This window comes from Theropithecus gelada, chromosome 8 (genome assembly GCF_003255815.1).
Source record: "Theropithecus gelada isolate Dixy chromosome 8, Tgel_1.0, whole genome shotgun sequence".
NCBI classification, from domain to species: domain Eukaryota; kingdom Metazoa; phylum Chordata; class Mammalia; order Primates; family Cercopithecidae; genus Theropithecus; species Theropithecus gelada.
This window is the reverse complement of record NC_037676.1, coordinates 114,137,259-114,145,634: the sequence shown is the minus strand read 5'-3', so window position 1 is coordinate 114,145,634 and position 8,376 is coordinate 114,137,259.

Below are 8,376 nucleotides of genomic sequence, written 5' to 3'. Positions count from 1 at the left end.
GTGCTTTTTATATATTCTGGGTATTAAAGCCTTGTCAGATGCAAAGTGTATTAGTCAGGGTTCTCTAGAAGGACAGGACTAATAGATGTATATATGAGATATTTGAAAAGTTTATACAGACCCATATAGAGCATCTCAAAAGATCTTATCAACTAAGTGGCACGAAAGTAGCAGTCATCCAGAAGATTTGAAGGGGTGGTGTGTATAGGGATTACTAAAGCCTCAAGGAAATGTTTCAAGTGAAAGATTGGTTGGAGATTGTATTAGTACTTCACCATCCCCACTCCACCATTTCCAAGTAATGTTTAAAATTGGGTACAACTGTACAAGGGAGTGGATGGGATAGTCCAGAAAATACTTAGTGTAAATTGTTATGAATTTAAAAAATGATTCCTCTTGTCCAGAAGAATGGGAGCTCAGAAGTACACATTTTGAGTTAAATACAAATAAAAAGTTCCACTTACTCACAATTGATTATATAAATAGCACCATGTCTGCAGCATTTGTTCAATAGACTGGCTCAGAATGTGGAATATAGGACACAATGAAAATGGTAATATTAAATTCTATATTGCTGATGGTAGACTAGCTCAGAATGAGATACCGTGAAAATTTGTATCTTCCAATATATAAAGGACAGCAGTTCCAACCAACCTTGTTTTCGTTGAATATATATTTATTTTATAATACTTTATTGTAAGTGATTTTTTCTTTTTCCTTTCAAAGAGGTCCCAAATTGCTAATCCATCCACCATAGTTCTGATGAAAAAGGAAATTCTTCATACTTTGTATCATTTTCTTCCTGACAATTTGCAATTTAAAGTATCTCAAAGTCTTATTCTAAAAGGTACTGAGTGGATGTTCTCTGGCTTATATGAGTAGAGAGAAAAATCATAGGTCATGCAAGGAGACTAAATAGTATGAAAAGAGACTAAGCTAAACAAAAAGCACATTCAATGAAATAAATGTAAAGCAAATTACATGTAAAGAAGTACAAAAGCACCAGTCAGTTCTTGACCTTTTAAAATCAGACCAGCATTTGTCAATTGGTTATGATAAAGAAGACCTGATGTAAGATTCTTTTTTGTATGGAAGCTTTAATATTAAAGTTTTTTAAAATATCAAATATAATAATAAAATATCAGTTAAAAGAAGTCTTAAAATGGAAGCTAGTATTTCTAAAACATGTTCTGATATATGCTTCATTGTGAAAAATACAAACTGGGTCCTAAAATGGAAATAGAGTTTACTAATTAGTTAAACAGTGTGTCTCATATGCTGTTTTTGAACAGTTATGAAAGCAATCTCAACTTGTTGACAAAATGGCATTAATACCATTGTGGTAAAATAAGAAAAAAAAATAACAAGCGAAATGGTAACAAAGACTAAAGCATTTTATTTTAGAATTCAGACAAAAATTTCTATTTTAATTAAAAATTTTTTTTTTTTTAAACGGAGTCTCACTGTTGTCGCCCAGGCTGTAGTGCAATGGTTCAAACTTGGTTCACTGCAACCTCTGGCTCCCAGGTTCCAACAATCCTCCTTCCTCAGTCTCCTGAGTAGCTGTGATGACAGGTGACTGCCACTACGCTTGGCTAATTGTATTTTTAGTAGAGATGGGGTTTCACCATTTTGATTAGGCTAGTCTCAAACTCCTGACTTCAGGTGATCCACCCATCTCGGCCTCCCAAAGTGCTAGGATTACAGGTGTGAGCCACCGTGCCTGGCCTATTTTAATTACTTTTAAAAATGTATTTAAACTTAGAGGAAGAAGCATGTCATCATATAAAGCTTTATTTTAATTTTTTTCCTCGTATCTGGGGGTGGTCTGTGATTATTTTTAATTGACATATAAAAGTTGTATATATTTATGGTATAAAACCTGATGTTTTGATATATGTAAACGTAGAATGACTAAGTCAACGTAATTACCATATGTATTACCTCACATCATTATTTTAAAAAAATATTATTTATTTATTTTTAGTTTATTTTTTACTTTTTTAAGAGATGGAGTCTCACTTTGTCACCCAGGCTAGAGTGCAGTGGTGCAATCATAGCTCACTGCAGCCCCAAACTTCTGGGCTCAAAGGTTCCTCTCCCCTCAGCCTCCCAAGTAATTGGGACTACAGGGGCACAAACCATGCCTAGCTAGTTGAAAACATTACACATTTTGAGTTAAATAAATAAACATATAACATATTTTGAGTTAATTTTTTTTTTGTAAAGTTGGTGTAATGGGTAGGCTGTGTGACCCCACCCAAACCTCATGTCAAATTGTAATCTCCAGTGTTGGAGAAGGGGACCTGGTGGGAGGTAATTGGATCATCGGGGTGGACTTCTCCCTTGCTGTTCTTGTGATAGTAAGTTCTCATGAGATGAGATCTGGTTGTTTAAATGTGTGTAGCAACTCCTCCTTCTTTCTCTTCCTCCTACTTTCGCCATGTGAGATGTGCTTGCTTCCCCTTCACCCTTCACCATTATTGTAAGTTTCCTGATGGTAGGGGGGATAAAGATTTATACAGTGAGATTTAATGAAAGATTCACTTTGGATATAGGAGCACAACCTAAGAGTGAAGAAGCAAGTGGAGTCCTAAGAGAGAGAATGGTGGCATGCACCATGGGAATAAAGATCAAAGGTGTTTCCCTTGAACTCTAAGGGAACATTATTTTGTCAAGAGTTTATCATTTCCTTCCTTTGCTGCAATAGCCTTTTACAGTGCAACAATTAGTGATTAAACCAGATCCTTTCCTGGCTGTAGTCTTGAGGAATCTAAAGAAGATACAATAATAATTGGAAATATGTTCTCTTAATTCTGTCTGGCTCCCTGGAACTTGATCAAAAGCAAACAGAAAAGAAGCAAAAAATAAGTGGCCAATATATTTGCAGCCCAAGTGAGGTTGACATGCACAACTGAAGATCAGGCCATGAAATTGGAGGAAGGAGGGAGGAAAATTATTGTAGGTGACTAAGTCTAAGAACAAAAAGACAAAAATTACGATGTGAAATAGAAATGTTACGTTTCTTATGGTAAGAAATTTGTAAGAATAGATACTTTGAAATGAGTAATAATGGTTGGGATTTAAAGGTGTAAAACCAAGATAAAACAGATCCAATTTCTGGTTATTTTGGAAGAAAGGAAGCAGAAGAATGATTAGTTTTACTTGTAAAAACAGTGAAAATAAATGCCTTCAGCAAGAATCTAGGTTTCACTTTAAGCCAGAGGCATAAGAAGTTGGTCACTGAAAAATGGATGGTATAGAGGTAGCTGGCAGAATAATGGCCCTGAATCTGTGAATGTCTCCTTACGTGGCAAAGGAGACTTTGAAGATATGATTAAGATTAAAGATCTAGAGACGAGATTATCCTGGATTATCCAGGTTGACCCAGTCTAATCACTTGAGTTCAAAAGCAGCAAATATTATGACTAAAGAGAAAGGGTTTAGAGAAATTTGACTTTGCTGTCTTTGAGGATGGAGGTAATTGACAATGTGGCAACCTCTAAAAGCTGAAAAAAGCGAGGAAGCAAAGTCTCCCCTCGTACTTCCAGAAAGGAATGCATCCTCTCCATCACACCTTGATTTTAAGACTCCTGACCTCCAAAACTATGAGATGATAATTTTTTATTGTTTTAAGCGCTATTTATGGTGGTTTGTTATGTCAGCTATGAAAAACATACACAGAGGGATTTATCATGGAATGGAGGGAGGCATAGAGTGGAAAGTAACATGAGGATAGTTGTGCCCATGACATAAATCTGTTCTGAGAATCAATGAGATTGAAATATACAAACCACTGAAAATGGTCACTGGAACATAGACTTTCAGAATTGGTAGTTATTTTTGATTATTTATCACAGGTACTATGAATCAAGCAATGCGGTAGGCACTGCTGATTAACTGCTGAAAAAATTATACATGGAATTATTCCCATGTCACTTATACTTAGTTTTCTGAAAATAGAGTCAATCAGTTCTAGGTAATTAGGCAGTCTCCTAGTGACATAAAAGCGGAATTGCAGACACCCCCTCCAAAAATAAGTTTTGTTTTGTTTTTTATTCTTTGAGTCCTAGTTTATTTATTTATAAAAGGAACTTAACAAGGACCAAACTTTTAATGCCAAAACAATTGACATGAAATGTTTTAAAAACAGGAGTTTAGACCGGGCGTCATGGCTCACGCTTATAATTCTTGCACTTTGGGAGGCTGAGGCGGTCACATTGTCTGATCTCAGGAGTTCGAGACCAGCCTGGGCAACAAGGTGAAACCCTGTTCCTACTAAAATACAAAAAATTAGCTGGGCATGGCAGTGTGCACCTGTACTCCCAGCTACTTGGGAGGCTGAGGCAGAAGAATTGGTTGAACCCACGAGGCAGAGGTTGCAGTGAGCCGAGATTGTACCATTGCATAGAGCGAGACTCTGTCACCAAGACAAACAAACAAACAAAAAAACCAAAAAAACCCCAACAAAACAGAGGTTTAGTATTTTATTTATGTATATATACACCTACTTGTGCGCGTGTGGGTGGATATATATATATGCACATATACATATATATTTATATATAGGTGCATGGGTCCGTATTTGTGTATGTGCCCATGAAGGATTGAATGTACTTTGTGGTGAAAAATATAGCAACTATTCTAGTCTTTATCACTCTATTTTTGGCTGCATTCAGAATGATAATAGAGATGTTGTAAGCAACATTAGGTAATTCAGGCTTTTCACATTATTAGCAGTGGAGTCTGTTAAGCAACCCATTTATTTGTGGAGCTGCCATGGCTTCACAATTAAGGGGAAACACTAAAATCAAGGAAGTGTTTCTTAGTAATTTGTTGAGGATCAATTTAATTGTCCTTTGGCACTGGGTGCTACTGAAACTCAATAAATAGTTCACTTGGAGGAAATTTGATGACGAGTAAAACCGATAGAAAAACAAGATAGTCAGTGTTAGTCACTATTCATCTTTTGTCCCAAGGATAATGCTATCATGTTGTGTCTAAATTAAATGTCACAAGGTGGAATAATTCAAATATAAAAATAAGAATTCCAGTCATCTATTCAACTATATTCAATACATTTTCTGAGCAAAAAATTATGTTTTATGCACAAAGATGAATTAGGAATTATTCCTACTCAAAGAATAATAAGTAATAGTTGCTATAATTTCTAAAGTGTTTTGCAGTCTGCAAAACATTATTTATGTGTTATTTTATTTGAAAGTTTTAAAATCTTGTGAGGTATAGGAATACGCATGTAAAACCCACTTTCTTAAGGTTACAAGAAAACTATAGGAGTACAGGAGGGTTATCAGTGATTTTGGCTGGGCAGTTATTAAATGGTTTAAATGAAGATGAAAAATCTTCAGTTATGCTAGTAGGACTAGGAGTTAAATAATAAAATCTGTTATTCAATAAACAAAATAGGTGCTGCTATTTCAAATAGCTGAATTATAGTGGACTTAGTGTTCTTAGTCAGAATTTTCTTTTTCTTTTTGTGGACACTAATTTGTTCAAGAGTATATTAAAAAGAAATTTTCATGGGGGAATAAAGGAAAGAAATAAACTAAAACATTAATGATAAAAAATGTCTGCATTCTACTATTGTGTTTTTTAATTATTTACTTTTTAAATTGACTAACAAAGTTGTACATATTTATGCTTACAACATGATATTTTGATACATGTATACATCATTAAACAGCTAAATCAAGCTAATTAACACACACATTACTTCTCATACTTCTTTGTGGTAAGAATGCAAAATATACTATCAGTAATGTTCAGGTATAAAATACGTTGTTATTAACTATTAATCAGATATTTCAATGTGTAAGTTGCATACAACAAATTCAGCAATGTAAAATGTACAATTGTATGAGTTTGAAAGCATGATATGAAATATTTCTACCACTGCAAAATGTTTCTTCATGACCTTCTGCTGTCAATCTCTCCCCTCTACTGCTCCTGGTAACCACTGCTCTGCTTTCTGATAATACAGTTACCTTTTCCAGAATGTCACATAAATAAATCATAGAATTTTTAGTCTTGTGTCTGGCCTCATTCACTTAGCATTTTGAGTTCTATCCTTGTTGAGTGTATTAGAAGTTAATCAACATTTAATTGCTTTTAAAGCTGTGCAGAATTATATTGCAAGGATATACCACAATTTGTCAACTCACAAGTTGATAAACATAAAGCCTTTTTTTCAGTATTTGGATGTTATAAATAAAGCTGTTGTGAATATCCAGATATGAGCCTTCATGTGAACACATCTTTTCATTGACCTTGAGTAAATCCTTAAGGAAGGATTTCTGTGTCTTACAAGAAACTGCTAAAGTGTTCTGCAAAGTGTCTATATCATTTTGCATTCATACCAGCCACATGTGAAACTTCTTGAATTTTATCTTCACCAATATCTGTGGGTGTTAGCTATTTTGATTTATATTTAGTGGCATCTCATTGTGGTTCTACTTGGCATTTCTCTAATGAAGAGTAAGCATCCTTTTTTAAAATTTGTTTATTTCTTAATCTTATATATTTTTTCTAAGTATTTGCAGATTTTTCATTTAAATTTAGTTGTTCATATTCTCCTTGTTGAGTTCAAAGTCTCATATATTCTGAACAGGAGTCCTTTTGAAGAATATATTCACAGGAGTTATATCTGATGGTCTAATGCTTGTCTTTTGTATTGTAATTTATTTTTTTAAGTGCTATCGGATCCAGTTTTGAGGATGTGGCTAGAGGCAGATCTGTTCCACTTCTAGAGCAGCTGATTAAGTCCACATGACAATCACTTGCTTTATTGGACTCTTGTTATCTGGAGTCACTATGCACCTGCAGTAATTGCCCCAAAGCCAGATAACAGACAATTAGGGGCAGCCTCTATGCCCAGAGCCAGTGAGATTATTTAAATTAGTCAATCCACCAGGAGCCTGTGCAACCTAGCTAATCCTATCCCACTTGCCATGCATAACCTGCTCCCGAAAGTCCCAGTTTGTTGTTAGCCTGTCCCTGGTGCAACCCTCTTTTTGGCCCTTCATGGCAGCCTTCCCTCATTTGGAGCTGTAACAAGCAGTTTTGCTATTTATTTATTCAAATATCACTGTGTTGTGTTCTATGATCAAAAGAATCTTCAAATCTTCTAATATACCTCTCATTCCACTAACGGTGTCTTGACAAGTAGTAGAATGAGTTTTCACTTCATCTTTCTAATGGTACAGATTTCTTTTGGGAAAGCATACTACCTATATTGGCTCCATGCATTCGGAGTGGACATGGTATAAATCTCAGGTGGAGGAACATGTCCTGATTGGGTGAAGCAAATCGGTATATTCCATGTCTTTGTGTAAACTTCACAGATGGGAAAGCGATGCTATTAGAACCACAGAAATGCAAGACAATGTTTTTGGGTTTTCACTGAAATAAATACTTACTGTCTATTTGGAAGGAGATAGAAGAAATTTTCTTCCTCTCTTCTTCATGTTCTTTCATTTCAAGGTCTCTGTTTCTTCAATTCTTTGATATTTGCAAATATAGTTTTGTGTGTGTGTGTGTGTGTGTGTGTGTGTGTGTGTGTGTAGAATGGCTGTGACTTGATTATTCATATTGCTCCATTGTTTTCTAACGAGTGTCAGAATGAAGACCTCTCATCTCACTGTGTTCCTTTTTACTTTGTAGCTAGGTAGTTATTTCTTCTGAAAGTATAAAGATTTCCTTCTTACTCTTGGAGTTAAATAATTTTATTAAAATAAACCTAAGTGTTTTCCTCTATTCATTTACCTTGCAAAGGCTTTTAGTCCCCAGAATCAGGTCTTGTTCCAGCTCAAGAATATTTTTTTCCTACTCATTTAATTCTCACCTCTTTAGCTGTTATTTGTTTTTCTCATTTCATTATTCTGTTTGGTGTGTGCTTTGGAAAATTTCTTTCATTTGAACGAATTCCTAATTTGAAACTCACTCAGTAACCTAATTTGGTGATCATTTTGTTTACTGATTTTTAATTCAAATAAAATATTACACACAAACTTAAATAATTATCTCACTACCTATGTACCTATTATAGAAAACATTTTGTGCTATAATTGAATTGTCATATGTGTTCTTATTTATTTTGCTTTAAGTTATTCTCTGTCTCTTACAGCAGTCCTATCTTGCTATACTATGAGTATTCTGTTGTTTTTCCTTTTTTTTTTTTCTCTCTTTTCTTTTTGTTTCATAGTTCTGGTTAGGTTATTTTCCTTTGCCTCCTCATATGCCACACTTGGAGTTGAGATCTAGATCCAGAGATCCTTAACAGGTAAAAGTCTGATGAGATGAGAGAAGGGCAAAGCTCTGTCCTGTGAAGTGGCGGAATGCCAGTCATCAAGTTCACTC